Below are 14,123 nucleotides of genomic sequence, written 5' to 3' on the forward strand. Positions count from 1 at the left end.
TTGTGTATCCTAGAACAAATAAGGGAGTGCCTAATAATCCATTGTTTGTAGAGAGAAAAAGTGAATTTTGATGTATGGGATACCAAAGTCTGGTTTGTTGGTTGAACGTCATGCCAAGCAACAGTTTGCCCAAAGCCTCATTTAAGGTTTGGTTTAACAGCTGCTCTCAGCCCATTGTTTGTCAGATGTTGTCTGTTTGGTCAAGGTTGGCTCGATGAACAATGTCAGGACCATCTCAGTATATGGAACTATGGAGTGATCCAACATAGAACCTGAAAACTGTTGGGAGTATTACTACCTAAAAGCTCTAATATGTAATCGCTTACACCAGTGACATAGCCAAGTTTAGGACTGTGAAATTGTGGTGATTGCTGATATTTTTTCTTTTCTTCTGCTTAGATGATGCCATGGCCTTTGGCTAGTGTAATGAAAGTTTACTGATTACTGAAATTGTATAAATCCAGTAATTTTTAATACCTCGGCTTAAACCTTAGACTGGGCCTTAGGAATTCTCTTGAAACTGCTGTGGCTGTTGCAGTCCACACAGTTTACCTATGTAGTGGTATCTCGGGTTAAGAACTTAATTCATTCTGGAGGTCCGTTCTTAACCTGAGGTATCACTTTAGCTAATGGGGCCTCCCGCTGCTGCCTGGCCGCCACCCCACCATTTCTTTTCTCATCCTGAAGCAAAGTTCTTAACCCAAGGTACTATTTCTGGATTAGCGGAGTCTGTAACCTGAAGCGTCTGTAACCCGAGGTACCACTATATAACCATTTTTTAAGCATTTCAACCCATAATTTTGTTCTTACACATTTACATAAGAGCCACCCTGCTGGATCAGACCACTGGCCTATCTAGTCCAGTTATTGTTTCTCACAGCAGCCAATCAGATTCTTATGAGAAGTTAACAGCAGGACAGGGAGGCAAAAGTACTCTTCCAGAAAGTAACATATTGCTAATATGTCTAGTAGCCGTCAATCTGTCTTACTCTCTTTCAACACCATCTAAGTTGGTACCATCATCACCACATCTTATGGAACTAATGTCCATAGTACAGTGGAATGAAGACATATAATAGTGATTGTGTGAATGGTGTATGGAATTGTGCATGATAGTATAGCTGTGTATGGAGTTGTGTGGGGTGTTGAGACCTTGCCCAATTAACATGGAATTTGAGAAACTGTAAGGGGGAAGAAGAAAATTCACAGTATCATTCACAGTGTTATTTCTTCTCATTGTTCTGTTCCTGGCATGCACTATCTATTTCTGCTTTGTTACGTTAATGAATGTCTGGCTAGACGTTCTGATTAACATTTCCAAATTATATTAGATAAGGAACATTTCTTACTGTGCTGTCTTGAAGAAAGATAGGTGAGGGAAGTGTACAATTATGACTGTTTGGCTAGACATTCTGATTAACATTTTCAAATTGTGTTAGATAAGGAATATTTCTTACTAGGCAGTCGTCATGAATGACTAAATGTGATAGGTGACAAAAAGTGTGTGCCTGTGATCTGTTTAAATGGACAGTTTCCCAGTGCTGTTGGAAGTACATGTCTGAGGCTGCTGACGCTATCTAGTGTAGCATGATTGGACAGGAGTGAAAGAACATGCTAGAAATGTGGCTGTAGGCATTATAATTTGCTAAAGCTTCATAAGGTAAGGTAATTACTTAGCATTATCTCTCTTAAAATTAAGTAAAGTGGAATTTTCTGATAAACATATAGGATGATATGTGTTTTGAAGTGGGCTTTTCAAAAAAATTAGGTAGTAGACATACGGTCTCCATTTATTAACACTTTACCACATCCTTGGAAGGTAACCATTCTGTTGGCAACTGTTCTTTTAGCTGCAGTTACTTGGATAAATCCTAGGTTTTAACTTTTGCTTTTAGTTTGGATTTTGTATGTTAATTGCAGGAGACATTATTTGTTCAGTCTTGAGCCTTAAGTTTGGTTGCTTTCTTTGTGAAGTCACTAATATCAATAAAAAGAATGAAGAGTCTTGACGACACTTAATGAAGTATGATATATAAAAACAGCTTGTTAGTTCAAAGCACATTTGGCAATGGAGGACAATATTTTTCAAAAGGAAAAGTTGTTTAGTTTGGAAGACAGAGTTGAAACATTATTTAGCTGCTGATTGTGAAGTTTAATAGGGTCATTTTCTAATATATTCACTCAGGCTTCCATCCTATACATATTTACTGTATACATACATACCCCCTTCATGGATCACTGCCTTGCCGTGGCAAAGGGGCTTGAATAACTCAGAGAAGCTATGAACTATGCCGAGCAGGGCACCCAAGATGAACAGGTCATAGTGGAGAGTTTTGACCAAACGTGATCCACCTGGAGGAGGAACCGGCAAGCCACTCCAGTATCCCTGCCAAGAAAACTCCATGGACAAAGACAACAGGCATATAAAAGTTATGACACTGGAAGATGAGCCCCTCAGGTCGGAAGGTGTCCAACATGCTACTGGGGAAGAGTGGAGGACAAGTACAAGTAGATCCAGAGCTGATGAAGCGGCTGGGCCAAAGCCGAAAGGACGCTCAGTTGCGGATATGCATGGAAGCGAAAGGAAAGTCCAATGCTGTAAAGAAAAATATTGCATAGGAACCTGGGTAAGTTGGATGTGGTCAAAAATGAGATGGCAAGAATAAATATTGACATCCTGGGCCTCAGTGAACTAAAATGGACGGGAATGGGCGAATTCAGTTCGGATGACTATCATATCTACTACTGTGGGCAAGAAACCCGTAAAAGAAATGGAGTGGCCCTCATAGTCAACAAAAGAGTGGCGAAAGCTGTACTGGGATGCAATCTCAAAAATGATAGAATGATCTCGATACGAATCCAAGGCAGACCTTTTAACATCACAGTAATCCAAGTTTATGCACCAACTACTGGTGCTGAAGAAACTGAAATTGACCAATTCTATGAAGACTTACAAGACCTTATAGAAGTGACACCAAAGAAGGATGTTCTTCTCATTATAGGGGATTGGAATGCCAAAGTAGGGAATCAAGAGATAAAAGGAACAACTGGCAAGTTTGGCCTTGGAGATCAAAACGAAGCAGGGCAAAGGCTAATAGAGTTCTGTCAAGAGAACAAGCTGGTCATCACAAACACACTTTTCCAACAACACAAGAGACGACTCTACACATGGACATCACCAGATGGGCAACATCGAAATCAGATTGGTTATATTCTCTGCAGCCAAAGATGGAGAAGCTCTATACAGTCAGCAAAAACAAGACCTGGAGCTGACTGTGGCTCAGATCATCAGCTTCTTATAGCAAAATTCAAGCTCAAACTGAAGAAAGTAGGAATAACCACTGGGCCGGTAAGATACAATCTAAACCAAATCCCTTATGAATACACAGTGGAAGTGAGGAACAGATTTAAGGATTTAGATTTGCTGGACAGAGTGCCTGAAGAACTATGGGTGGAGGCTCACAACATTATACAGGAGGCAGCAACTAAAACCATCCCAATGAAAAAGAAATGCAAGAAAGCAAAGTGGCTGTCCAACTAGGCCTTACAAATAGCGGGGGAGAGAAGGCAAGCAAAATGCGAGGGAGATAGTGAAAGATACAGGAAATTGAATGCAGATTTCCAAAGAATAGCAAGGAGAGACAAGAAGGCCTTCTTAAACGAGCAATGCAAAGAAATAGAGGAAAACAACAGAATGGGAAGAGCCAGAGATCTGTTCAAGAAAATCAGAAATATGAAAGGAACATTTCGTACAAAGATTACCATAATAAAGGACAAAAGTGGTAAGGACCTAACAGAAGCTGAAGACATCAAGAAGAGGTGGCAAGAATACACAGAGGAACTATATCAGAAAGATATGGATGTCTCGTACACCCCAGGTAGTGTGGTTGCTGACCTTGAGCCAGACATCCTGGAGAGTGAAGTCAAATGGGCCATAGAAAGCTCTGCAAATAACAAGGCCAGTGGAAGTGATGGTATTCCAGCTGAAATATTTAAAATCTTAACAGATGATGCTGTTAAGGTGCTACACTCAATATGCCAGCAAGTTTGGAAAACTCAGCAGTGGCCAGAGGATTGGAGAAGATCAGTCTACATCCCAATCCCAAAGAAGGGAAGTGCCAAAGAATGCTCCAACTACCGCACAATTGCACTCATTTCAACGCGCTAGCAAGGTTATGCTTAAAATTCTACAAGGCAGGCTTAAGCAGTATGTGGACCAAGAACTCCCAGAAGTGCAAGCTGGATTTATAGAAGAGGCAGAGGAACCAGAGATCAAATTGCAAACATGCGCTGGATTATGGAGAAAGCTAGAGAGTTCCAGAAAGACTTCTACTTCTGCTTCATTGACTATGCAAAAGCCTTTGACTGTGTCGACCACAGCAAACTATGGAAAGTTCTTAAAGAAATGGGAGTACCTGATCACCTCATCTGACTCCTGAGAAATCTCTATGTGGGACAAGAAGCTACAGTTAGAACTGGATATGGAACAACTGATTGGTTCAAAATTGGGAAAGGAGTTCGACAAGGCTGTATATTGTCTCCCTTCTTATTTAACTTATATGCAGAATTCATCATGCGAAAGGCTGGGCTGGATGAATCCGAAGCCGGAATTAAGATTGCCGGAAGAAATATCAACAACCTCAGATATGCAGATGACACAACCTTGATGGCAGAAAGTGAGGAGGAATTAAAGAACCTTTTATTGAGGGTGAAAGAAGAGAGCGCAAAATATGGTCTGAAGCTCAACATCAAAAAAATGAAGATCATGGCCACTGGTCCCATCACCTCCTGGCAAATAGAAGGGGAAGAAATGGAGGCAGTAAGAGATTTTACTTTCTTGGGCTCCATGATCACTGCAGATGGTGACAGCAGTCACGAAATTAAAAGACCCCTGTTTCTTGGGAGAAAACAATGACAAACCTAGACAGCATCTTAAAAAGTAGAGACATCACCTTGCCAACAAAGGTCCGTATAGTAAAAGCCATGGTTTTCCCAGTAGTGATGTATGGAAGTGAGAGCTGGACCATAAAGAAGGCTGATCGCCGAAGAATTGATGCTTTTGAAATATGGTGCTGGAGGAGACTCTTGAGAGTCCCATGGACTGCAAGAAGATCAAACGTATCCATTCTTAAGGAAATCAGCCCTGAGTGCTCACTGGAAGGACAGATCGTGAAGCTGAGGCTCCAATACTTTGGCCACCTCATGAGAAGAGAAGACTCCCTGGAAAAGACCCTGATATTGGGAAAGATGGAGGGCACAAGGAGAAGGGGACGACAGAGGATGAGACGGTTGGATGGTGTTCTTGAAGCTACCAGCATGAGTTTGATCAAACTGCGGGAGGCAGTGGAGGACAGAAGTGCCTCGCGTGCTCTGGTCCATGGGGTCACGAAGAGTCAGACACGACTAAACGACTAAGCAACAACATACATACATACTCTATACATACATCCTATATATACATACTGGAAAGAAGTTTCATTGAACATAGCTGTATACCTCACTCCTTAGTCTGAAGACATTCTGAGTGTTTTGCAGAATTCTTAAAAACACCATAAACAACAACATCTTTAACATTACAAAACCCAACAGTACAGTAAACGCAGCATAAAAGCCTAGAAGACTAAAAATCTGAAAGACTTGGGCAAATAAATAGTTCTTACCACGTATGCAAAAAATAAATCAGTGCTGCATACCTTCCCACATTAAGTGTTCCATAACTTGGGTACCTCTTCAGAAAAGGTCCTCTCATTGGCCATTGTCATCTTACTTTTGGAGGTGTAGGACCCAGAGAATGCTCCTTGAGGAAGACAGGTTTGTTCAGGAGAAGATTGTCCTTCACATATCTGGGTCCTACCCTGGTAAGATGAGAACTAGCAATTTGAATTGCTCTTGGAAATGGACTGGGAATTGGTGCCAATATTTCACTGCTGCTGAGATGTGCTTCATATGCTAATCACAAATCTAGTTTCTTTGTTTTGTACCAACTGAGGTTTCCATGTTGTCTTAAAAGGCAGCCCTTGTACAATGCATTATATAGTACTCTTAAGTGAGCTTTTACCAGAGCATGTGTAAGCTAGTCACACTATCTCTTTCTGGGCATGTTTAGTATCATCATTAGTTAGTCATTTTATTATTTTTTTTGCAAAAATTTTATTAGTTTTTACAATATCAATGACAAACAAAAACATAAAACAAACAAAACATAACAAACATAAATCATAACCTTATTGAAAATAACAGTTATTTACTTTGTAAAACAACTTCCTCGTTTCCCCTTAGTTGAATTTCATTGCATATCCTTATAACGGTTTTCCAAATCCCAATTTTAATACCCTTTAAATTAAACATTAACATCTTTAAATCTTCTCCTTCTTGTATTAAACATATTATTTTATCAGTTAACATAGATACAATCCTAAGCCCTTTAAGTATCTGGACGCTATTTCCAGTTATTTTAGCTTAACAAATTTAACTAAATAATCATTAAATTTCTTTCATTCTTCGTGGTGTTCCTCCTCCTTCTGGTCGCGGACTCTTCCGGTTAGATCGGCTAGCTCCATACAATCCATCATCTTCATCTGCCATTCTTCTACTGTTGGTAATTCTTGAGTTTTCCACTTTTTAGCTAACAAAATACGAGCCACAGTTGTGGCATACAAAAATAGATTAACATCTTTCTTGGGCAATTCCGAACCTGTTATTCCAAGAAGAAAGGCCTCTGGTTTCTTTATAAATGTATATTTCAACATTTTTTTCAATTCATTATAAATCTTTTCCCAGAAGTCTTTCACCTTGGAGCAGGTCCACCACATATGAAAGAATGTTCCTTCCTTTTCTTTACATTTCCAACATGTATTATCACAATTATGATACATCTTTCTAATTTTACAGGGGTCAAATACCATATATACATCATTTTCATAATATTTTCCTTTAACAAAGTACATGTGGTGAACTTCACCCCTTTCTTCCACAATCTTTCCCAGTCCTCAAACATTATGTTATGTCCTAAATCTCTTGCCCAATCTATCATCACTGATTTAACTTGTTCATCTTTCGTATGCCAGTCCAGCAAAAGCTTGTACATTTTAGATAAGTTTTTACCTTCGGTATCTAACAACTCCATCTCCAACTTAGATTTTTCCAAGGCAAAACCATTTTTCTTATCCAGTTTATACAATTCGTTAATCTGGTGGTAATGTAGCCAATTTATCTTATCTTTAATTTGCTCAAATGGTCTTAATTTATATCCTTCCTATTCCTCTATTAATAAGTCATAATATCTCAACCATTTGGTATCCATATTTAATTTTTTCTGGGCCTTTGCCTCCATTGGTGAAGTCAAATGTTCTTTATGATACAGAAACTACTTGGGTCTCTAAATTTAAGGCTGGGTATAAGGGCAGCTCAACACCTGGTTCTGATTCATTAGGGAGAGAGCAGTCTATGTAGAAAGGGATCCACCTCTGAAGCCAGATGAACCACTCACCAGAACTTCCTCCATCTTAATCCAACTTCAGTTTATTGGTCCTCATCCAGTTCATTACCAACTCAGGGACCAGTTCAGCACTTTCACAGCTTCAATCTGAGAAAAAGCAAAATAGAGTTGTACATCTACATATTGATGACATCTCACCTCAGATATCTAGATGAGCTTGTTCAGTGGTTTCACATAGTTCAGAGAAGGAGAACCTATTGCCCTCAAATATTACTGGATTACAACTCCCATCAGTCCCAACCAACATGGTCAGAGGTAGGGATCATGGAAATTGTTGTCTAATCACAATTGTAGGCCACAGGATTGATCCTCACCCCCAGTGCAGATATTAAATAGCCTAGGCAACAGTATCAGAATTTGCATGTTATATAGGAAGAATGGGAATTATAAGAAGCATATGAAAAAGAAAGTTCTTAATAAGGGTGAACTCATAAAGAATATGGGAGACATTTTGACCTTCAGGGAACCATTTCTCCATAGACTCATCTTCCAAGGAAACACTTAAACATTTCAGAGCACTCTAGGTCATGATTCAGGGTAGACAGTAAATTCACAGGTAAGTTTCCCTGGGTGTCCTCATTGTACTGTATGAAGTGTGCATGCTAGAACATGTCCACAGCTTGACACAAATATTAGTAATGGTGGGCAATCTGTCTCAAGAGAGTTTGTGCATTATTACTTCACACCGAGGAACTCCTCATAGACTTCCAAGGTTTTCTTGGAATAAATTCTCATAGTCAAAGGTTTTCTTGTAACAAATGTGCAAATCACCAGTATATGAGCAATTGTGTGCCATCTTCAGGATGATGGCCATAGCTTGGTTGTAGAGCAGATGCAAAAAATCCCAGGCATCTCCAGATGGGTGAATAAAGCTTCCTGTCTGAAATGCTAATCAGGGTAGACAAAACTTAACGTAGGACAAATGGTCTGACTTTATAAGGCAGCTTCCATTGTGGATAGCTACTATTCTTCCAAAATTTACTCTGCTTATTATCTATTGGCTTTTTATACGCTTCCACCCACAATATGTCAGATAAGCACATGCTGAACTGCTTTAGTTCTTCCCTTTGACCTCTTTCTAAACTTATGCCATGACTACATTCCTGTGTAACCTGACTCACAAAATTCCTGTTTAGATCTTTAGGGTAGATAAATTTAGGTGGCTAGGCAGAAATTTATTTATAGACATTAATAACGGGGAAGGGAGAAAATCCACAATAACTTTAATTTATTTCTAGGCTCAAATAACTCCTTGCTGGGAAAAGTAGAAGATCGAGACTGGGCAGATTGTTTACCTGGTTAGTAGACTGTTAAAGGTTACATGATTGTGTTCTTGTGTCCTCCTATATGTGTGGTAACAAAATGTGGGTGGTTAAAACCACCTCATTTCTCAATTTGAAGCTGTACATACCTGAACAGTATTTGTCGGTACTGACATCTATTTGACCATGATTGTGCAGAACAGCATTAGAGTATCTTGTTGAATCTTTCTTACTTTGAGGAAAAGTCTTCTGTAGAAATGGAGAGGCAACAAGGAACAAGAGGAACACTTACATTACTATCATTAAAGTGAATTTCCTATGTTCAGAGTGCCCTGTGAGAGGCTGCTCAGCTCCCTCAGAATGTAGAGACTGAAGCAGCTTGGTTCAAGCTAGGCAAGAGGGGAGCCAGAAGGAGCCAACTGGTTGGTAAGCTGCCACTTGACTACCCCTTTAATAAATCGGGTAGCCAACATGGTGACCTCCAGATGTTGTTGACCATTAACCCTGACCATTGGCTCTTATGACTGGTTGGTTATTCCTGCCATGAGGTAAGCTGGACCCTTGCAGTTTGAGGCTTTGAAGATAAATGCCAAGAAAATGATAATATGTGAAGCTGAAAAAATACAAGTGTTTCCTTTCGTCTTTCCTGACTCGTCCAACATTATTCTTCTTTGGATGACCCTGCGTTCTAGTATTATGACAGTGGGCAGCAAAGCCTCTCTTCATCCACACCATGTATATTTTTATACCCTGGTGTTTTGTCCAGAAAAAGGTTGAGCAAGACTTATTTTTCTTTTTACTTGATAAATTTATTATTCCCTTGAACAGATGTTAATATAACTGGCCTGTAATTTCTTGGATCCTCTCTGAATGCCTTTTTAAGAGCTGATGTTACACTGACCACTTTCTCGTTCTTGGGTATGGAGGCTGATCTTATGGATACTTTGCATAATTTTGTTAGAAGATCTGCACTTTCACATGTCATTTGGGTCAGTTGGGTAGAGTTAGGCAAGTGCTGGCCTAAGGGATCTCCTGTCATTATGCTTTGCCCCGGCTTCCAAGACTCTCTAGGTCTAGGACTTCCAGATAAGTTAGCTCATGCACAAGGATCTCCCCTACATCTTCCACAGTGAAGAGAAAAACAAAAGATTTCAGCTTCTTGCCAATCTCCTTTTACTCTTTTAACATTTTAAGTCCCTTCTATACCAAAAGTTCAACCACCTCCTTAGCTGGTTTCCTACTCCTAGTATATTTAAAGAATTGGTGGTGGTGTTAATTGTGGGCTTTGTGAAGGCATGCATATGGAAGACAGGAAAATAACAGGAGGCTATAGTGAAGACTGCTTCATATGTTGCTGTAACACCTGAAACAGTGCTTCATGAATATAGTTAGACCAGGAAACTGCTTTGAAAAGTTCTGGAAAGAAAACCCTTTGAAAATAGCAGAAGAGATGGCAATGCCTTTTTTTAAAGACCCCAACACCTTGGGAGAGGTTGATTTATCAACTTGTAACACAACTTAATAGTGAAAACAATCCAGCATGAGAGCAGTTGACAGGAAATGCCCTTTCTTGTACCTTCATAGGACCGCATGTTTATGTCCTTTCACAATGTAGCCATTCTGAGATAGCTAAAGTCTATGTCCTATTTTGTGTCCAAAAGAAGACTGTAAGAACTAGAGTACTGCTTCTGTTGAGGCAGGCTGGGTGGCAAATTCGTACTGGAAGTTGTTAGTCTTTTCTTGCCCCACCCCACCCCACTGTGTTCCTGGTGAGCACCCACATTTCAGGAGAGAACTGAATAGTTATTACTCTGGTATTGATTCATCTCTTAACCCACCAAAAGAAAGAGCAGAGAAATATGATTGTGTTGGGGATGGGAAATAGAATTTCTGGGAGCTAAACTCTCAGAACTGGTCGCACAAGTATTGTGGCTGAGAAACAAATTTGATTGCTGGCAGGCAAGGTTTTGCTACCCAGGAGCAAGGTAGCAGGGATGTTGTATCAAAGGGTTTTGACACCACTTAGTGTTTTAAGGCTGTGAAATGGGGCAAATACCTTATGCTTCCTCCAAATTTCATGGGTATTAAAAGACTCTTGGAGAGTTTGTCTGTTTTAAATGACAGTGATCAAGAAAATAGCATCTTTCCTCCACATTAACACTCCATATAAAATCTCCTTTGTTCTTGACCTAAGGGCCTCAGCCTCAAAAAGTGTTTGGCTGGGGGGAGACTAGAGGTTGGGAAGAGTCAGCTGCACACATATGAACCATAGTTGCTGCATTCCCTCGATCATTTTGGTTGCCCTTTTCTGAACATTTTCAGTTTGGAGAAGTCCCTTTAGAGCGCTTCACAATTTTGGGCAAAAGATTCCTGCATTGCAGGAGGCTAGACTAGATAATCCTTGTGGTCCCTTCCAACTCTGCAATTCTATGATTCTATGATTCTTTTGTTTTAACGACTCTGAACACCATCAGCAGACCTGGCTGCCTCACTACTTGCCCCTCATTTTAGATAGTTTATGAACAAGTCACTTTTTAAATATTGATATTACATTGACAACTTTCCAGTCCTGAAGTATGGAGGCTGATTTGAGGGGCAAGTTACATATTTTTGTTTAGAAGATCAGCAATCTCACATTTGAGTTCTTTGAGAAAACTAAGGTGGGTACCATCTGGACCTGGCTATTTGTCAGTTTTTATTCTATCTAGGAAGATTAACAAATTCGGTGTTGTACTTAACAAGGTAGTGCTAGTCATGAGCAACCAAGAATTTCATGCAGGTGGATATGTATGAAAGTTGATGGCAGAAGGATCATACTCACATACTTCTTTACAAGACTGAACAAATGTATTATGGTGTAAGCTTTCACAGACTAGAGTCAACCTCATCAGATACAAGAAATGTTATCCTAGGTTGGCAAGTATATATATACAGTGGTACCTCGGGTTAAGTACTTAATTCGTTCTGGAGGTCCGTTCTTAACCTAAAACTGTTCTTAACCTGAAGCACCACTTTAGCTAATGGGGCCTCCTGCTGCCGCCGCACTGCTGCCAGAGCACGATTTCTGTTCTCATCCTGAAGCAAAGTTCTTAACCCAAGGTACTATTTCTGGGTTAGCGAAGTCTGTAACCTAAAGCATATGTAACCTGAGGTACCACTGTATATTCATATGGGTATGCATTGAAAAGCTTAAACCAAATAGCAATGAAACTGTTTTAGTAAATATTTTGCTTAACACTTTATCAGAATTCAGATAATCCTCCAAACCAAGTCTCTCAAGTCCTAGTTTTGATGATGAGGCATGAGCCAAAGACTTAAGTTCTCCATCTTTCCAACCCTAGGGTTCCAAAATTTTGACTACAAATAACCAAGCTGACGTAAATAGTGACAGTGACAGTCTTGGCCTTTTGTCTGACTGTCAAAGATAGGAGTTGGCAGGTTGGCTGGAATACATTTTTTATTACTGGTAGTTAGCAATATCTGTAGGCTGGTTTTGCAAGATTGCGTGATCATGGATAGGAAAAAGTGATGGCAGAATAGTGCAGTGGTTTACTCTTTTGGGATGATGCTGATTACATTATACGCATACTTCCACTGGTTTTTCTAGTTCCTATAGGACACTGGGTTTGTTGCACATAAATTCTGTTGCCATGTCTAATCTGTTTGTCAATATTTTTGCCACCTGGACTGTGAAAAGGCTCAAGACATATGACCTTCTCATGTTCTTATCAACTAGTTAACCCTTAACACTGGGCTTATCTTTTGATCTACTCACAAAAGCACACAAGGACTGCTACACTTGTTTATTTGCTAGGCAAGGAACTGGAATGTTGCATATCCTGTCTTCTAGGATGAGGTCCATGCAGCTTATGCAATGTACTATTCTATTATACAGTTGACTTAATTGAGGAATTAACTATGTGCAAATCTTGAAAGTTTGAGGATTCCCCCTTTACCATTTGGTGAAATTTTAGCAGGATTAACTAAAATTCTTTTATTGAATGAGTGTTTTAGTTAATTTCAAAAGTGCATGTTAACTAGTCTAATATATGTTCAGAGTTTTTCTTACCCGATTCCTGTATTAGCAACAGCATAAAAAGGAATAAATTCCAGGGTCTAAAAATGAGTCTATTGAAATTCATCTTGTTAGTTTTTGTCCACTTCTCCAATCTGTTATAAAGTCATATTGAATCCTGTCTTCTGCAGTATAAGCTACCCCTCCCAGTTTTGTGCCATCTTCAGATTTGTTGAGTATCCCCTCCGTTCCTTCATCTAAGTCATTCAGAACCTATGACACTGCACTTGCTTTTTTTCTGGGGAGGTGAGAAATTGTTAGTGAGCCATCTTGGGTTTGGTCAGCTACAACCAGCTACAAATCCACCTAAGTTACATTGTTAGTTCCATGGTTCCCTAAGCATTTATTTCAAGTATAAAAAATGAGCTGCCCATTATACATGTTCCTACTAAACAGGCTTATTCTGCTTTGTAGCAGCCTAGTACTAACACCTCCCACCTTGAAATTTCTGGTTTGTTTGTTTGTTTTTACTCCCTGAGGCCAGGATTCTATTTTACTTTTCCTTGAGGTATATTATTTTGTTTGATAGGAAGAACAGAATATGATTTTGCCTGTAGGATCTTAATAGCTAGGTGTTTTACAGTTGAGCCAGCAAAAGTTGAAAAACACTGCTTTAGTCAGCATTTCATTCCTTTGATTTCTTCCTAGATTTGAAGATTAAATAAAATGCAAAATGAACGGAAAGACTCATCGTTGTCTTTATATTTGGCATAACTAAGTTATTAGTATTCTATAATGCCATAGATGTGTAAATACAAAGAGAATATGTGTGATTCAGCAAATGGTGAAAGCACTGTAATTTGACATGATTAGAGGCAAGAGCAGACAACTTGCTGCTATTGTAGGGAATAATTTTAAATTAGCAAGACTATAAAGCATAATGGGTGCCTCATTTGGCTTTTTATAGCTAGAAACCAGCAGCATGCAATTGTTCTTTTATTTCAGGCATCAGGGGTTATTAGAACAGTGGTAATGATAATGTAAACTGGCCCCTGGAGTGGGGAGAGAACCCTGCTGCTTGAAAGTAACAATATGGCTAAGGACTGAGAAGGTAAAAATGTCTGGAGTCTGCACACGGCACTCTCCACCACTGATGCATGCTTAGGGGCATCCTTTAATTTCTACCACCACCCTTAAGCTCTGACTGTTGTTGGTCAGGGCTCACTGTTTAAATTTATTACAATGCTGTGGAACTCTACTACATCAAGGTTATTGTGGAAAGTGATGGCTCCCAACTGCCTAGCTCTTATCATGGCACTTCTGCCTGCCAGACAGCCTCTGCAACCAC

The 14,123-nt window shown here is 39.6% G+C and overlaps 2 protein-coding genes and 1 long non-coding RNA gene across 3 annotated transcripts in view; all 3 read left to right on the forward strand.

Annotated features, from left to right (window-relative positions):
• LOC308467995 (tigger transposable element-derived protein 1-like) overlaps window positions 1-14,123 on the forward strand; it is a 147,924-nt gene that overhangs the window by 84,740 nt on the left and 49,061 nt on the right. The window lies entirely within an intron of this gene.
• Window positions 1-14,123, forward strand: part of LOC308467980 (ligand of Numb protein X 2-like) — a 44,157-nt gene that overhangs the window by 4,136 nt on the left and 25,898 nt on the right. The gene's annotated exons all lie outside the window — the stretch shown is intronic.
• The window catches only part of LOC308468082, a 42,612-nt gene continuing 29,155 nt past the window's right edge, over window positions 667-14,123 (forward strand). Inside the window, exon 1 of the long non-coding RNA XR_013981455.1 lies at window positions 667-757. This is a non-coding gene — a long non-coding RNA (uncharacterized lncRNA). The remainder of the gene's footprint in view (window positions 758-14,123) is intronic.

Source organism: Podarcis pityusensis (assembly GCF_964106645.2).
Source record: "Podarcis pityusensis genome assembly, chromosome: Z".
Lineage (NCBI taxonomy): Eukaryota > Metazoa > Chordata > Lepidosauria > Squamata > Lacertidae > Podarcis > Podarcis pityusensis.